The following is a 19,992-nucleotide window of genomic DNA, read 5'->3' on the forward strand; positions in this document are numbered from 1 at the left end:
ATTAAATTTTGTTTATATAAATAAAAGAATTTGAAAGCATCTGTTCTAATAGTATTTCTAGAAACTTTTTCAAATTGTGGATTTACAGATCTACGTAAAAAAATTTCAAGTTTAGTACCTCCAGCTAATAAAAATGGATGTTCAACATGCACAATATATTTTGATAATATTTGTCTCATTTTTTCTTGGGAATATTTAAAAGTAACAAAAATCTCACTTCCTATTTGTGCTTGTGATGTTTCTTTCCCTTTTTCTTCTTTCATCAAATGGCGTTTCAAATGTCTGCCCAAGTGGCTAGTACCACCACTACTAATATAACTAAAGTCACTCCTACATTTTTTGACAAACGAATCTCTTTCCCTTCCCCTCAACCTCCTCTATTTTATTGTCCAAACCGAGCTATTCAGCCTAGTGTTCTCCTTTTAGTAATATTAGCAACGACATTCATATCGGCGCTAACACTATCGTATTGCGACTGAACATTGATATCGTCGACATTGACTACATTGGGGAATTAGTGTCGAGAGTGAGAGGAGGAGCTTACCATTTTTTAATTATAAAAAAATAAAAAATAATTTAATTGCATTTACTCGTATTGTTGGTTCAGAATTTCAACTTAATTTCAACAATTGAAGCCTCCAAGTCTCACAAATTGCTAACTTAATTGAGATATTCGAACAAGCCTTCTTCTTGTTGAAACTTGAATCAAGTTGAGAATTGGAGAGTAAAGAGAAAATGAGAGTATATGTGAGAGTAGATGTATGAGACTAAGAGAGTATGAGAATTTGTGTGATGAGAATGGTGGAGGATAATAATTTAATTCCCCCAAATACCCTAAAAACTAGCTATTTTTTAGTTGTTGGGAGGGGTATTTTGGTTATTATAAAGTCATTTATCACTTTACCTAAATACCCCTAAACTAACTATTATATAGTTATTAGGGGCATTGTTGTCATTTTATCTCCCCCAAAGCCAAAAAAACATAAATACCCCCTTATATATCTATTTATAGCTGTTGGGGGGTATTTTTGTAGACCCCCAAAAAAGTTGAAACTAGCCATTGGGGGTATTTTTGTAAAACCCCAAGTCCGGCACAATCCATTGGCCCATACAATTGTGCCAAGCCGGCTCAAAATTGCATTGGGCAATGCTAGGTCGCGGGCAGACCGGCCCAATTTACACCTCTAATTGTGGCCCACCAAGATGTCACTTCATCTTGGTTGTATTTTAGTGCAACGGTAAAACAATGCTGTAGAGAGAAACATTAAAAAAAATGAAAGTTCAATTCCTTGTTGGAAAAAAATGCATGCACTAATTAATTAATTAATAATTATAAAAAATGGATAATTTTTCCATCGTTATTGGAAATTCGAGAATTGGGATTAACACTCCTCACACAACTTCACAGTGACATCCACCATGTATTGGGAATATCTCCCCATAAATAATAATATAAAGTATGGGATATGTTCCTGATGTGCAGCTGAGACATGTTGTGAGGTCAATGTGAGGAACTTTCTTTGAGGAACAAATCCAGTCTTGAAATTGGAATTCATTATAAGACTTAAGAGAACTCATTAAAATCTTAGTAGACAATCATGGATTGCTGAAAAAGAAAGCATGTAAAATAATGTGCACACTACAAAGAAATCATTTGAAAACATGTAGTCAGCATTCTAACAGGCTTAATTATTATCTATACTATATTATATAGCCAAACCATGACAGCAGCCCTCTCCTTCTCCCATTCCACCTTCTCTCATATCTCCTTAATTCTCTCTCCTTTCTCCCTTATTCCTTCCTAACTCTCTCGTTAATTCTCTCCCCTTCTTCCTTCCGTCATACTCAACCTTCTCATCAAGACATGTGATAAGGCAAATCTCTCATCAAACCAACCTTAGTATTATAGATGGAAACACAACTACTAGTAGCATATCTCTCACACTTTCTATGGAAATCCAACTAGCAATTAGCAATGTATTATAAATAGAAGGGAAAATTATAATCAAAGTCGGTTGTACATTTAAAATTAGGTTGCAAGTTGGTCCAAAAACCAATAAAACTCTAACAACTAGCTCTACATTTCAAATTATAAAAACCCTTAACATGTCATCAGAGGCTTATGTGGTTGTTGCCAACATGGGACTCTTAATGCATGTTAGACACAACAAAAAGCATATACCAAAATTGCCCTTTAATGTTGGGTGATTTGAAAATAAAAAGGGTTTTCGATCTCTCTCTATTCAACGACTGTGTGATTTGAAAATAAATAAAGATGGTTTTCGGTTTCTCTATTTATGCTCTCTCTATCAACCTCTCCCATTCTCTCTCTCTCTCTCTATTGTTCTTCCTCAATCTCTTATTCTCTTTTTTAGTCGATCTCTCATTCTCCCTCAATTTCTATTGTTCTCCCTCAGTTTCTCTCCTACTCCCTCTTTTATTCTTTTTTTTTTTAACTTTTTTACACACTTATACAGTAATCATGTTGTATAAAAGAATATGAGACTAAATTGGTATGGTTTTAAAATCATTACACCAATTTGATAAAAATTCACATGAATCTCTTGGCTATGAATACACCAACTTGATAGAAATTTATAACTTGATTGTACAAGTGGGTGGTCCCTTTAGTTCTTTTATACAACTTGATTAATATCGTATAAGTTTGTAAGAAAAAGTAAAAAAAAAAAACGAAATGAGAGAGGGAATGGGAGAAAGACTAAGGGGGAATAAGATATCCGGTGAGAGAGAAAATGAGGGAGAAGAATGAGAGAGATTGAGGGAAAACGATAAATTGATATATACACGCACAAACACACATAGAATAGGAGAGAAACATAGGTTTTGATTTGGTTGTAGAATGAAGTTGAGAAAGTCGGAGATGTAGAAGGAGCGGGAGAGAAATAGAAAACCTATTTTTTGTATAAGCCTTTTGATGTGTCCAACATGGATCAAGAGTCCCATGTTGGCAACAACCACATAAGCCTTTGATGACATGGTGGGGGTTTTTATAATTTGAAATATAGATATGGTTGTTTGAGTTTTATTGGTTCTAAACCAATCTATAACCTAATTTTAAATGTACAATTGGTTCTAACTATAATTTTCCATAAATAGAAACTTTCCAAAATATTTTACTCCTCTCTCATTTCTTTACTATTTTTAATGTTCATTTTTTACTTCTCAGTTCTCACATGATTTTTCCCAGACTTACTTCTTCCCTTCCCAAACGAGCAGCTGCCCCTCTTTAGACATACACCCTAAGGATGCCTCTATTTTTAGAGGTACATCTAATTTGAAGATATACTAGCTCCACTATCTAGTTTACTTCCACATAGGTAACAATGGGGTTTTTGTCCCAACTGCTAAAAATTTATTTCTATTCTTATAATGGCATTTTTATTGTTGGTTTGCGAAAACATAGAACCGATAACCAGTTTGCTCTCCTCACTACATAGCTTATATAAAGGTATGTGTTGTTGCCAAGGATGGGCTGAGGGCAACAAGGTAAATCCGCATCCTGTGGTCGAGGCCAACATGTCCAATCTGAGAATAAGAGAGCAAGTTAGAGGCCTCGGGTGTTACCCTAGGGGCGGAAACTCTGACGGTCAAATTAGTCAAGCATATATGAGGGGTTGGATGAGGTTCGAAGTGAGAGCTCAGATGAGGTCACTTGAGAGCAAGAGAGCTGAAGAGTAGGAGTGAGCAAGATGGTTTACTTGGAGAGGGGGCACCCCTATTTATACTTGACCTTGCCTTGTGAGTGGTTTGAGGTGGTTGGCAATGGGCAGTCAGGATTGCGTCTGACCAATGCCACGTGGTGCCATCCTAGGCCTTCCCACATGCGCCTATATCAGTATGTAATCAATGTGTTCTATTTTTTATCCATGTCATCTATTCTATTTCTATGCACTTAGAGTGCTGGTTTCTAGCAACATTTCCAAGCTAGAAAATGTATGTTTTTCTTTCCATCCCATTTGTTCTATGTATTTAGAGTGCCAATTTCTAATGACATTATGGAGTACCAAAGTTTCAGGGTGTGTATCAATGTTTTCAAAACCGGACTGGATCGGATTGTTGGACAGGAAAAACTGGGAACCAGTCAAATCTGTTTTAGTCCATAACCACTTTTTGACCAAAAATAGTTGATTTGGTCAGCGAACTGCTAACCCGAGTGGTCAAACTGTCGACCCAAACAACGATTTTGACCTTTTTTACTTTTTTATCAAAACATGCCGATCAACCTGGGAACCGGACCTAGAATGGTTCCTTGTCTGGTTCAGTTTTAAAAACCTTAGTGTGTATAACATAGTAACATAGTATAAAATTTTTCTTATTGTTTGGCTTAGAATGCCAATGCTACCCGAGTAGCATAGGTGTATGCTTCAGGCCGTATATAACATAGTTTAAGGTCTCTCTCATTGTTCACTCCGGCAACACTGGTTTCTAGCTACATTGTCAAAGTACAAAAAGTTTCTATTGTGTTGAGGACCTCAACCCACAATTGTAACATCACCCGTGCTGAACAAAATTTGGTGTTTGTACTTTTTTTAAATGCAATCCCCATTTGGGAAAATCTATGATGCGGGAAAGACATGGAAAGAGTTTTGACCAATCAAAGCCCACCCATAAGTTTTAATAAATAACACTTGATTGGCTACCACGATTTATGATTTCAGTTGATTGGTACAATGTTTTCATATATCATATATTTTCCATATCATAGTCGAACCCTTTCCAATTATACAAGTGAAGATGATGATATAAACCGGGTCATATGCAACCTGGTTAAATGGATAATTTATTAAAATATCATTAATTAGTTATGTTTAGATACTTAAGTATTATAAAAGTAAGTTAACATATATTACATAATTGGATTAACTTAATTAATGTTAATTTGTAATAAAGGGAATTGATCATTAATGTATAATTAAATTGAAATATAGGGTAAATCTTTAATTTAGGTATTATTAATTTGTTTAAATTTAAGTTAAATGATATTTATTTAAGTTATTAACTTTAATTTTAATATTAATAATTTGATTATGTTATATGTAATTTAATAGATAATATTAATTTTAAATAATAGTGTCTTCAACTAGTCGTTGACCAGACCATTTGAACCATCATCTGATGACAGTTTTAATAAAAACTGGAATTTTGAAATCTGTAAAAAACTGTTGACCGGATAAAAAACTGTTAGAACCTGTTGAACCATTGAACCTAGTGACTAGGTCACAGGTTGTACATTAAACATGTACGTAATTTTCAAAGACCACAATTTTATGCTTCAATGTCTAATTGAGGTGATTTGTTTTATTTTGGATAATTTTTAGAGATTTATGTATGGTGCATTGTCCCACTATTTTCACGAAAAAAAATCCTTTCTTTGTCCTCAAATAGCATTTTTTTTTATTTTTTACAAATAAAAGTTTAAAAACTGAATTAAAAAATATAAATTAAACATAAATAATGTACATATTACATGTAGATTATAATTATAAACTATTTTTGAACAAATATGTTTTGAAACACACACACACACACATAAAATCGTGATGTGGCACAGTCTGACCTGTTCGACTCAAACAATCAAATCGGTGACCCATGTCCCAAGAGGCAAAAACAGTTCAGCTTTTGGGCCAGTTGGGCACGGTAGCCCGACGAGCCAGGCTGGCCTGGTCCGATCTAAGTTAGGCTTGCACGGGAATTCAAGCTTGTGGGCTAGGGGTCTGGATATATTTTTTCTTTATTCTTCTACTCTTTTTTCAAGTAATAATGAGATCTTTCATTATTTTTTTAGGTTTTGAGGTCTTTTAATATAAATAAAATAGTTTTTAATAGAATTAAAAAGGAAAAAACTGTTTTCCAAATTTTTCCGCTAGGCTCGGGCTTGGGCTTCGAGCTTTATATGAGGATTGGGCTCAGTCTCGGACCTGAGCATATTTTGTTAATGTAGAGGCAAAGCCCAACCCAAACCCGACCCGTGAATAGGTCTAATGAATGTATGCATATAAATTTTTGTTTTCAATTTTATTATACTTTTTTATTCCAATTTTATTATAATTTTTTAATTCATATATAAACAATTTATTTTAACTTTTTTGATATGTTTTTCAATTTTTCTAAAAAAATTGTGTTGCCCATGGCCCAACCCGGCTTGGCAAAACATGGGCTTGTCTAGGCTAGTGTTGCAAGCCGTGTGGGCTTCCCTTTTGAAGGGTTTTGGGCCAAGCAATCACAGCCCGCCTAGACCTACATGCTGGCCTGGCCTGGCCCACATTACTTCTCTATCAAGCCATGGGGCGGGAACGGGTTTTGTATATAATTCCCAAACCCGAAGGTAAATTAGTAAAATATCTCTAGGTTTAGTATTGATATTTAAAATATCTCTAAATTTTTCCCTATATTCTTAAAATCCTAGGATTCCATAATTCTATTTTTGAATTACCCCTAAAATGTTATAATTCAATTCCTAAAATACCCCCAAATTCCTATATCCTATGTGTCAATTGTCCATAAAATATATAATTTTTAAGTAGTTGCCTTAGAGGAGGGAAATTCAGGGATTTCCTATCCCCGATGGGGAGTAGATGCCCCGCCCTGAACCTGCCCTACCACTGGGGACAAGGCAAATTATCTTAACTACGGGTAGGGATGGGGAGGGGGTGCCCCGTCCCAAACCCACCCCGTTGCCATTCCTACCCAAAACCCATAGCGGATTGGATTTTGAGAATTCAAATCCTCTCTGCATATGAAAATGCAAAACTCTCTCCGACCTTATCCTCCCCACATTCAAGGCTAGGATTGGGTTGTGACGCAGCGTGACGCACTCGACCGGGCTAACTATACAAGCACCCGAACGATCGAGTCGGCTTTGGAATTGAAGCCTCACGAAAAGAACTAGGCGTAGAGCCTTAGAAGAGAGAGAAGTGAATAAAGAAATTCTTGTGTGTTATTAAAGCTCATAAATAGAGGTATTTATAATAGACATTGGTAGACTCGTAGAGTAAAATAACTAGGTAATTCAGACTTGTAAAACAAGTAGGAAACGTGACTTGTCGTCCGATGTCAATGCCTTCGACGCCCACCGTCCATTGTCCACCATCTTCCGAGGTCGGTTGGCATAAGGAGTCTGTCCTTCTAATCTTGAGCTAGCGTCGGTTGGTTTGGTGGGTCCTGCGCTGGCTCTCCATCATTCTCCCCCACTTGGAAAGAACTCGACCCTGAGTCATGATCAGGATAGGCAAGTGCTGCTTTCGGCAAATAACGATGAAGATCAGCAACATTAAATGTTTTAGAAATACCCATATGATTCGGCAAGTCCACTACGTAAATGTTGTCATTGATCTTCTTGATAATCTTGTATGGGCCGTACTTCCAAGGCTGTAGCTTGCTATGTTTCACAGCAGGTATGCGTTCCTTCCTTAAGAACACCATGACCTCATCACCGACATCAAACACCTGGTACCTGCGATGCCTGTCAGCTGCAAGCTTATACTTTGCATTGGTCCTTTGAAGTTTCTGTTGTACTTCCTCCTGTATTGACTGGATATGTCTGGTTAACTGCTCTGCTGAAGTACTAAGGCCTGGTAACCTAGGTAGCTTCACCAAGTCCAACGCATGGTTAGGTACTTTCATATACACAATAGAAAATGGGTATCTACCTGTAGAACTATGAACTGCGTTGTTGTAGGCAAACTCTGCTTGCGCTATGGCAAAGTTCCATTGCTTCGGCCTTTCTCTGCAAATGCTTTGGATCAGGTTTCCCAGAGTTCGATTTACCACTTCTGTCTGTCCATCAGTCTGCGGATGAAATGAGCTGTACTGCTAAAATTCAAGGATGAGTCAAATAGCCTCCACAAGGTCATCCAGAAGTGACTTAAGAACCTCGTATCTCAATCCGATGTGATGGTCTTAGGCACCCCATGTAAACGGACAATCTCCTTGAAGAATAGCTTGGTTGTTGCTGTTGCATCCACGGTCTTTTTGCATGGGATGAAATGTGCCATTTTGGAAAACCGGTCAACAACCACAAAGACGGAGTCCATGCTTCTTAGAGTCTTGGGTAAGCCTAGCACGAAATCCATAGACAAGTCTTCCCAAATCACAGTAGGAACAGGTAAAGGCATGTAAAGGCCGGTATTCTGGGTTTGTCCCTTAGCCGTCTGACATATGTAGCACCTACTCATGATAGTGGTTACATCTCTTCTCAATTTAGGCCAGTAGTAACGCCCCTTGACAGCCTCAATCGTCTTGTCCCTCCTGAGGTGTCCTGCTAAACCGCCTCCATGCAAATCCCTGATAATTTTCTCGCGGAGGGAGATGCAAGGAATGCACTGTTGGTTCCCCTTCATAAGAAATCCATCATGTATGTAGAAATCACCCGCTGGTTGCCGATTCATGCACTTTTCCCAAACTTGCTTGAAGTCTTCATCCAGGGCGTACAGATCCTTCAAACATTCAAAGCCCACAATTTCGATACTAAGAGTCTTGATGAGGGCCACACGCCTGCTCAAAGCATCGGCCACTGTGTTCTGTTGTCCAGCCTTATACACAATCTTGTATGGGAATTTATCAATAAAAGCAGACCACCTTGCATGCAGATCACTCCTCAACTGCTTTTGCTTATTTAAATACTTAAGTGCTTGATGGTTGATGTAGAGGACAAATTCTTTGGCAATCAAATAGAGTTCTCAGGTCTTTAATGCTCTTACAATAGCATAAAATTCTTTATTATAAGTGGACCATTTCTTCCTGGTTTCGCATAGGTTTTCACTAAAGAAGGCAACTGGTCTCTTTTCTTGTAATAACACGGCCCCTATGCCGATTCCACTAGCATCACACTCAACCTCAAATAATTTGTCAAAGCTTAGCAGTGTTAAGACAGGAGCGGTGCATAACTTCTCTTTTATGAGAGCAAAACTTTGCTCTTGTTCTTCTCCACATTGAAACTTACCCTTTCTCAAATAGTCAGTGATAGGAGCTACAATGCTATTAAAGTGTTTGATAAACCGCCTATAGAAAATTGCTAACCCATGAAAATGCCTTACGTCTGTGACATTCGTTGGGGTTGGCTACTCCTTGATGGCTCAAACTTTCTCCTCATCCACCTTAATTTTGTCCTTACTTATTATGAAGCCCAAGAACAACAAACTATCGCTCATAAAAGTACACTTCTTTATATTAGCATATAGTTTGTTCTCCCTTAATGTACTCAATACCTCTCGGATATGTCCTATGTGCTCATCAACAAATTTGCTGTAAATCAAGATATCATCAAAATATACCACAATAAACTTACCAATGAAAGGGTGTAGTACCTGATTCATCAGTCTCATGAAGGTGTTGTGTGTGTTAGTTAGTCCAAAAGGCATGACTAACCATTCGAACAATCCATCTATGGTTTTGAAAGCTGTCTTCCATTCATCTCTGGGACGGATTCTGATCTGATGATAACCACTCCTGAGATCGATCTTGGAAAAGACCATAGCCCCATCAAGTTGATCAAGTATGTCATCCAGCCTAGGAATGGGAAACTTGTAGCCAACAATAATTTTGTTGATTGCTCTGCTGTCGACACACATACTCCAACTCCCATCTTTCTTCGGTGTTAATAATGTCGGTACTGCGCATGGACTCATGCTGACTTGGATGTGCCCCTTTCTCAACAGTTTTTCTACCTTCTCCCGTAAAATCTCGTTCTCTTTAGGAGTCATTCTATAGTGTGGAAGATTAGGTAGGCTAGCACCAGGAACAAAATCAATGTGGTACTGGATGTCTCGCATGGGTGGGATCTCATTAGGTAACTTGTCAGGAACTACGTCATGAAACTCGTTGAGTAGCCCCTACACTTCCAGTGGAATTTTGTTCTCCCCTAGTGATTCACTCACACTTTCCCCCTTTATCACCAGTAAGTGGACCTCACGGGTATCCTTACATTCTCTTACGAATTCAGAGTGGCGGTGTGTTATGGTAAGAAAATTCCTCTCTTCTGCCTTTGAAGCCTTGGTTGGGTTCTTTTTTGCCATGGGTCATAGTGTATAACACACACTATCTTTCTTGAGTTGGTATGTGTTCTTTCTACCCAGGTGTTTGGCATCTGCATCAAACTGCCAAGGCCTACCAAGCAAAATATGGCAAGCATCCATATCCACAATATCACAATAAACCTCATCAGTATATTTACCAAAAGAGAATGGAACCTTACAGTGTTCCTCCACGCGTACGCCCCCGACTTCCTTGATCCAACCAATCGTGTAAGGGTTCGGGTGTTTCTCGGGAATTAGTTACAGTTTTCGTACCACATCCCTACCGATAATATTTTCCTGATTGCCGCTGTCAATAATTAATTCAAATAACTGACCATGTACCATGCACCTAGTGCGAAACAACCGGTGTCGTTGTGTGGTATCTTTGCTTCTCTGAGATGGCATTAGCTTCCTCACAACGCACGTGTACTCTTCATGATCATAGGTACCTTCTTCGTCTTCTCCATCGGGTCCACAATATACTTTGTCGTCACCAACTTCTTCCTCATCCCTCTCCACCATATTAACTGCCTTTCTTCTGGGACAATCACTAGACCTATGCCCAGCTTCATTGCACTTGAAGCACTTAAAAGGAGCAGGTTTTGCATAGGGATTAATGGATTTAGGAGGGTTTGGAGTATTACCTCGAGTGTTTCCTCCCGTGGTGGTCTTACTGGCGTTAGCTACGCTCGGCGGAAGGAGGGTTGTACTCCTTGGGTTGGCTTGGCCTTGTCGACTGCTGCCGTCCTGTTGTCACTCCCACTATACCGTCGATAGTTATCAGCTCGGGTCCTCTCTTGGAACATTAACTCAATCTTTAGAGCTAAGTTCCTTGCTTCTTGCACGCTCAGAACCATCTGGATGCCAATCTTGTCTCGGATAGCAGGTCTCAAACCACTCAAATAACGGGTTGCATGTTGATTGTCGCTTTCTGATAATTGGTTCCGTTTAGCCAATCTCAGAAATTCTGAGGTGTACTCGTTCACGCTTCTTGTTCCCTGCGCACACCGTTGATATGACTCAAACATATATTGCTCATAATCCGGAGGTAAAAACCTACCTCGTATTAATTGCTTCATATGCCTCCATGTTCAAACTGGACCTCTTCCTTCTTTGATTCGAGTCTCCCTCATTCGTTCCCACTAGATAGATGCTCCTCCCTTAAATTGAAAAGCTACTAATTTCACCATTCTTTCTTCCGGGATCTCCATGTACTCGAAGAAACGGTCAACCTCGGTGATCCAATCTAGAAGGCCCTCTATATCCAGATCTCCACTAAAAATAGGAATATCCACCTTGAGCTTAAATTCATCATTATTCCGACGATGATTAAAATTGTTAGAATTTCGCCAATTCCTACCGATTATGCCATCACCGGGAATAACCGGAGCAATGCTGAATTCTAGCTCATCGTCGCTATCATCATCAAGAATAGGGTTCCTAGGTATAGGATCGATGATCGGTCTACCATGGTCGTCTCCTCCGGCTTGGTGCAATGCGTTATCCCTAATCCTTGGAACATCCTCTCGTAACAAGGTTGTAGATGTCTAGCGATCTCTACCAACCGTTGCTCAATGTTATGAGTGGTTGTATGCTGCTCATTGATTGCTCTCCAAACAGCTTGTAACCCCTGATCTCCGTCACGGGGTTGGTTGCGACTGCTACCGTCTTGATTGGCCATCTGACTGGGCGAACTCCTGCTCTGATACCACCTGACGCAGCGTGACGCACTTGACCGGGCTAACTATACAAGCACCTGGACGATCGAGTCGGCTTCGGACTCGAAGCCTCACGAAAAGAACTAGGCGTAGAGCCTTAGAAGAGAGAGAAGTGAATAAAGAAATTCTTGTGTGTTATTAAAGCTCATAAACAAAGGTATTTATAATAGACATTGGTAGACTCGTAGAGTAGAATAACTAGGTAATTCAGACTTGTAAAACAAGTAGGAAACATGACTTATGGAATGAGAAGGTATTGGCTTATGGAATTATTCTTTAGTAAAATACCCCTCCTCTTGAATTTAGTTCATCTTTATTGAAAGGGTAGAAAATGTAATTAAAAGAATATCATTAAGTACATTCAATTACCTCTCATTAAGTCTCACGTTTAAGTCATTAAATAAATCATATTCTCTCTCATTGAATCCAACATTTATACTTTTGTTTATCACCATCATTAAATTCCACTAATAAATCCATACACAATAATTATTAATAGAATGAAATTTTATATTTTTTAAATAAACATAGAAATGAAATCTTATTTTTTATCTAGGTGGTAGGTAAGTACTTCAACCATTTGGGTCAAATGGATAATTTTATGATGTCATAAATAAATAATATAAATTTAGAAATATAAAAAGTAATTTTTGTTTAGCATCATTAAATTCCACTAATAAATCCATACACATTAATTATTAATAGAATGAAATTTTATATTTTTAAAATAAACCTAGAAATTAAATAATATTTTCCATCTAGGTCGTGGGTAAGTACTTCAACTATTTGGGTCAAATGGATAATTTCATGATATCATAAGTAAATAATACAAATTTAGAAATATAAGAAACACCAAAAATATAGAAAAAAATTGGCCACATTTCTATTATTATATATGTGTCATATTAAAATAATCACTATGATAAAATAAACATAATTTTATTAATGATGGAGATCAAATATACAACTTAAAACCGATGAGAAATTAAACTATCTTCCTATCTAGAAGGTGTGTTAGTGGTTCAACCTTTCAGCTTAAATAGGTTAACCCATGATGTATAATTAAAAATAAAATTTTAAATATAATAGTACAAAAAATATGTAACAATTTTGGGCACATCTATAATATTATATACTAATAATATAAACAAAAATAAGTATGATAAATAATGATTATTTTATCAATGATATTAATGAAATAAAAATTTTAAAACCAGTTTGAACTATCCATGTCAAATGGGTGTTATTATTAAATAATAAAATACACAAAATTCTAGAAAATGTAGAAAGTTGTCGATAATTTTGAGTATATTCTATAATATTATATATTCATCATATAAAAAAGTGTGATTAATGAGAATTATTTTCATTATGATAGAAATGTGATAAAAAATAAAGAGCATTAATGTCATGACCCCACTAACCATGTAAAGTGGTTCAATGGTTTGATTAGATAGGTCATTGTAGGCAAGTGGTTTGGTAAGGATGCAAATAGATCGGATCGGATTTGAATCAGTGTATATTTGAATTTGATTCGATCCGAAGATCTGATTGGATCTTATAAATATTGATTTAAATCTGAATCTAATCAATATGTTGGATATCCGAATCTGATACAACCCAATTTAATTTAAAAAATAATAAATTATTAAAAAGAAAAGAAAATATAATAGTTAAAATAAAGAAAAACAAAAAAATATAAGTATTTTTTCAACTATTTTCATCATCTAAGAAGTTTACAAAAATGCAATATAAATAACATATTTATGAATATATACAAAATAACGTATATTATATATATATATATATATATATATATATATATATATATATATATATATATATATATTTAATTGATTAGACCACAATATTAAAAACCAACATTTAAACAATATATTGGAATTAAATTTCCTCTTGGTAAATAAGTAATTTTTATTATCTCATAAATTAAATAATAAAAAGTAAAAATATAGATTTTTTTTTATAAATTTTATAGAAAAGTTTGAACATGTATTAATATTATATATTCTTCATATTAAACAAAAATATGGTTGAAAAATAAGAATTATTATTAGTAAAGATAGAAATGGCCAAAATACAAAGAAAAAAATGAATTAATACCTTAATCATATTCCATTTTCCTAGTTAAATAAGTTAATGATTCAACCAGTAAGATCATTTGATTACTAACTATTATCATTATCATTATCATCATTTGATATTATCACGTACAACACACTTACACTTTTACTAGTATAAAAAAAACGCCCTGAAGTGGAACCAATACTGAATAACCGAATACCCACCCCTAATTATATTAGCGCATAATAATAAGGATGTGATAAAGTTGGGCCACCGTCAAAATTAAAAGGAAAGGCCATTGAAGAGAAGGAAGACCATTACATCTTAATTAAGCAAGTTCTGATGATTGTTGGTGTTAGTTGCATCGTGTGTATAAACTGTATACTTGCAGATGACACATGGCAGATGACACACCTATCCTCCTTCTCAACACTCTCGTGTCCAGTGTCCGCTTACACCTTTCTTTTCCTAACCACCAGGGATTCAGGGAAGGATCCCCGACATCTTGTGAATGGTGAGGCCTATTATACTAATAGGTCCCCACACCCCACTCCACAACACTCACCCTGACTGCTTATACTAGCTGGCGCCTGGCGGGTCCACTCCACTCTCTTACACTTGAAAACTATCAAAACATGTCAAATTCCACCTCTATTTTTTTTTTTCTCTTTTTGCTTTGCCAAATTAGTTTCTTCTTTTACCCTGGCCTATTATTTATGTAAACAATTGGTGGATCATGGATGTGCTGGTTGTTACTTTCCAAGTTTACTGGACCGGGTTTGGATTGGATTTACAAATTGGATGGATCAATAAGACATTATTGAATTGGATCAGGCCAAACTTAATGCTTTAAAGTATTTGTAATGGATTTATATTAGACTGAGCCTGATTGAACCAATATCCAATCCACTAACATAAAATAAAATACGAGTGTCAATGAATCAGATTTGAATTGAAACCAATTTAAACAATTTAGACAGTCCAGTCGTTGAACCGGACTAGTCCAGAATAATCCAAAGCATTCATCGGATAAAATTGGACTTAGTCCATATGTAATGCACTCATATTAGACCGGATTGGACCAATGCCTAGTCCATTGACAGCCTTATTTCAAATTAAGGCAAATTATTCTCTCATTATACAATATGCATTGCAATTATACCAATATCTGGTCCATTTATCTCTTTCATTAGCAAGCCACGAAAAAAAGGGTAAAAAGGAAAAAGATAGGGTTTTTGCTAGTTTAGGATTTTTGCGAGACAGAGTGGCACATCGCAGGCCCACCTCACAACTAGACGCAAAAGAGACTTAGAACTACCAGTCTGGGTCAATGTGGGTTAGGTCAAAGGTATCCAATGGATCACCATTTAGGTTTAGCCGTCCCAGGTGTAACCCAAACTGAGCCTAAAATAATAAAAAAGCATATAAGTGCATTTGTTCTTATTATGTTAAAACTAAACTAATCAACACATTACTGTCATTATCCTTAATATTATCTAATAAAGAATGAATGTGATAACAAAATCGCCTCTTTAATTATTTATTATGATGAATTAATGATGATTTATTTCATTCATTCCTTAGGTCAGTGTCAGTGGCTGTTAGGTGCTGCTGACCAAATAAATCTCTGACGTATCCCCTACTCCCGATTTCCAAAGTCAGCCCTTCTCACGACTCACGAGATTCCGATTTTCGCTATAAATTTCGGGAATTGTGGACAGATTACCACTGACGCGCTAAGTTGATGAATTGATTAACACTTTTGTCTTTTGATGAAACATCACAGATGATACCACGATAGCAAATGTGGACTTGTGAAGGAGCGGGACCCAACACGTGCCGCATTGGCTCTTTATGCTCGGAACTGGAAGAGTTCGCGTTCTGCCGTTCCCAATTCTTTTCTATTCCCAAATTACCCCCTAACGTTTTCTCCCATTCCAACTTAGTGGACCCTGCGTCAACAATCAACATTGTCCGATTCGAAATTTTTTCTCGTCACGACGGTACGAAGATAAAAGAAATCTCAATCCAACGGCTTACATAACGGGTCTACATGCTTTTGCGATATCGTTGTTGGCAAAGGGGCTGTCGGCCGAGTGCTTGCTTAGCCTTTGATGGCAGTTGAGGCTTGTGGGTTGCGGCGGGGAACAGAAACATTGGCGAAGAGTTATTAGCTACGTTTGGTGCATCTTTTTGCGCGGTCCGTCGGTTATTTATATGTTCCGCAGAGTGCGATTCGATCTTTTCACATTTGGTTTGAAATAGATTGATGAAAGGATACGAGAAGTCTAAAATAGGTGATTTTTGGGAAACCTTATATAGAGTTTTAGGCTCCGATTGATTCGTGGTAAGATTTGAGTGGGATGAGTTGGTTTTATATATGGAAAAATAAAAGGAAAAGCACTGTCACAACCCGGAAGAAGGTGAGGGGGAAGACGGGAAGAATACGAAGAAGAAGAAGGTGAGGGAGAAGAGAGAAGAGGAAAATGGAGGGAGAGACAGAGAACAAGGAATGTAGCAAATCGATGATAGCAGATCTCCTCTTTTGTTCGATGGTAGCAGATCGTTGTTGCCTGGTTCTCTTGCCACTGCCGCCTCCTCTACCGCCGCCTCTTCTGTTCAATGGTAGCAGATCGTTGTTGCCTGGTTCTCTTGCCACTGCCGCCGCCTCTACCGCCGCCTCTTCTGTTCAATGGTAGCAGATCGCCGTTGCCTAGTTCTCTTGCCACCACCGCCTCTTCTATTTTATGGTAGCAAATCGTCGCTGCCTGGTTCTCTTGCCATTGCCGCCTGTTCTATTCGAACAGGGAAGGCAATGAACAGTGGTTCATTGCCAGTATCTGGTGAAGAAAACAGTGGAATAGATCGGGTCGCACTGTTCGTCGTCATTCATCGTCGTCGCTGTTCGTCGTCATTCGCCGTCGTTGGAAGGCAGTGAACAGTGATTTTTCAAGTTTTTCCACTGCGACCCCGATTCCACGATTTTGAAATATTCCCTTTTTCTCATCCCATCCCACAAACCAAACGGAGCTTAAGTGTTATTTTTTTTTTATTCGTCTTTGTACGAAAAAACAATGGAAAGAAACGGAATTCAAGCTACTCAGATCTTAATGCAAAAGTTTAATGTGTCTTTTGATTGTCATTCTGTGAATAACAAGATATTTCCAAAAAACTTGCCAAACAGTCCCTTAAAGAATTAAAACGGGTTATGAGTTACAATTTACAACTTGATCAAGGAAGAGAGAAGAAAAGCCGGTGGAATGCACTACAACAAATACTATAGGATACCATGTGTAGGGCTATAGCCTGTACTTTTAGGGGGTGTTACCTTGTTAGGATCGCTTGTGCAACCATAACTAGGAATGATCGCTTGTACAACCATAACTAGGGGTATTTTTTCAAACCAAACCGACATGAACAGTTTTTAAATATCCAAACTGAAACCAAACCAATGCAATTAGTTCACCGGTTAATTGCAGTTCAGTTTTTCAAATTTTTATGGACTTAAAATATAAAAGAAACCCTAAAATTGTCGATGGTTGTTGTTGGTGCCAAACTAGTTGGTGTCGATGGTTGCTAACCGAGCCGTAGAGAGGAGAGGTGGGGGGGTGTGTGGGTGTGTGGGTGTGTGTGTGTGAGAGAGAGAGAGAGAGAAGGATCTCAGATGCTTCAAAACAATTGCCCACTAGCAACCAACAAATGCTTTAGATGCTTCAAAACCACCACCCACCGGTGAGGCGACGACCGGCGTTGCCGCTTGGTGCTGGTGGTTGGCGCGGGCCGGGAGACATTCTAAGAAGAGAACAGAGAGACTAGAGAGATTGAGATGAGAAGGGAGAGACTAGAGAGAGTGAGAAGAGAAGGGAGAGACTAGAGAGACAAAAGAAAAGATAGAGAGTGAGAGAAGCTGAGAAGAGAAAAAGGCTTGAGTGCCTAAGTGGTTTCGAGTTTCGAAGATAGTCTGGTGGCAGACTTGCAAAGTTTCGAAGAGAGTGACAAGCAGTGACAGTTTGGCAGTTTGGCAGACTGTCGAAAGTTTCAATTGGTTCAAAGAGAGGCAGAAATTGAAAGCCTCTTCTCAGTCTGCCGAACCTATTTGAAAATTAAAAATATAATATTATATAAATATATATATATATATATCGATCGGTTCAGTTAACCGTCATTTTTTCTAAATGGTTAATCGAAACCAAACCGACCAGTTTGGTTAACCGATTTTTTGGTTCGATTTTGGTTTGTTTGGTTTTTTTGCTCACCCCTACGACTTAATGAAGGAGGAGAGAAGAAAAGCCAATGGAACACACTACGACAAATACTATGGGATACCATGTGTAGGGCTATAGCCTGTAGGGGGGTGTTACCTTATTAGGATCATTTTTGCAACCATAACCCCATGAGACCAGATCTGCTCCTCACATGTGATGGCACCTCACACTGACCTCATAGGTACATGCCACGAGGCATTGGAAACATTTCTGTGTTATTATTTACGGGAGATGTTCTCAATACATGGTGGGATGTGCTTGTGAGGTCATTGTGATGTGCCCTCTATAAGGAGCAGATCCCAATTCCGACCCATGTGTCGATGTGGCGAAGATGTCTCATTGTCAGTGGCTTAGAGTTTCATACCATAATTATATGACGTTATTACCCTTTACCTCTGCTAGGTATTCTTGTTTATCCCTACCTATCAACCAAGGAGATGATCGGGACCGACGCTAATTGCATGATTCCTTTCATAATTGTTTGGTATAGCTGCTGTTATGTCATTCGATTTTTAAAACATCATTTATGAGTTTGTTTAGTGGTGATTATTAACTGTGATTTTTGTGATTATGAGAGTTGTCTTTCTTCTCCTATATAATATGTTATTTCATTCAATAAATGATTATAATATACCTAAAAAGCTATTTTAAGTTTGATTTTAATAATCATTTTTATCAATTTTTTTATTTCTTAAATATCGGCCAATTAAACACCAAAATAGTCAATGACTTTTTAATCAATGTGGCATCAATCTCTAAGAAATCGGCATTGATTGTAAGGGCCAACATACTAGTAACCTTGTAAATATTTGACAATTAAGGGGTTTATATTTTCCTTTACACCCTTCAACATTGATCTACTTGTACTAGTACTCTGCACTAGTAGAGATGGCAATGGTGTCACAAGTGACCAATTTGCCGCACCATCAACTGCCTTCACCGCGTCCACAGCCTGCCATCCGAGTGTCTAAGTGTGTGTCTTCGGTGGGGCATTGCATGATTATGTATGGAGGGATTGCCAATGGCGTTACTATAATTCTATAGCATGATTTTCACCTTTTTTATATTTCTTATTGTCACTCCCCCAAAAACTTAACGTACTCTTTGAGGGGAGGTAGGTAGTCAAGTGAATCAAGAGCATGTAAAGGTTAAGCATGAGATTCCCTCGACATTGAACTGTGTGCTTATGCTTGCCATCCATTAATGCAATACAATTTGCCTTTTGTCTAATTCGTGTGCCATCTTTCTTGCCTTTTCTTGTGTTGTTACTTGTCGCTTAGGCTTACTCATCGCATTCAAATGCAGCACGGGGCCACAACGGTTAGCCCCGTGACAATGGGGCAGATTGAGAGGGTTCTAAATACTATCTACTTTTCTAAACTTCTCGATCTTTACTAGCCCCAAAACTCACAGCAGGTTGGATTTTGAGACAATCCCTCCACGCACATAAAAATGCAAAACCCTCCTCACATTCAAGGGTAGGGCAGGTTGAGTTTAAAACCCATGTCTAATTTTCTATTACTTATTATATATAAGCACTAAATAAGTAAAATAACATAATTAACAAATAAAAAATTCTAATTATTTGATTAAAATATATAAAATTCAAAATATTATTAAATTCAACAATTAATACATAAAGTTCATATGATTTCCAAGAGTATAAGAATTGAGAGAAGGCCGGATTTAGCCTAATAACATACCCTATCCGTATCAATGCGGATTATAAAATCCCAAAACCCGCCCCTCCAAAATCCATCCTTAAATAATCCATTCCCACCCCAAAATCCATCTTAAGTAACCTGTTTTCACCCCATAATCCACCCTTCAAAACACCCCCATTATGATGAATTAAAAAAAAATAAAATTCAAGACCAAAATCATTTTCCGGGT

This window comes from Nelumbo lutea, chromosome 6 (genome assembly GCF_056320005.1).
Source record: "Nelumbo lutea isolate HS-2025 chromosome 6, American lotus-T2T, whole genome shotgun sequence".
NCBI lineage: Eukaryota > Viridiplantae > Streptophyta > Magnoliopsida > Proteales > Nelumbonaceae > Nelumbo > Nelumbo lutea.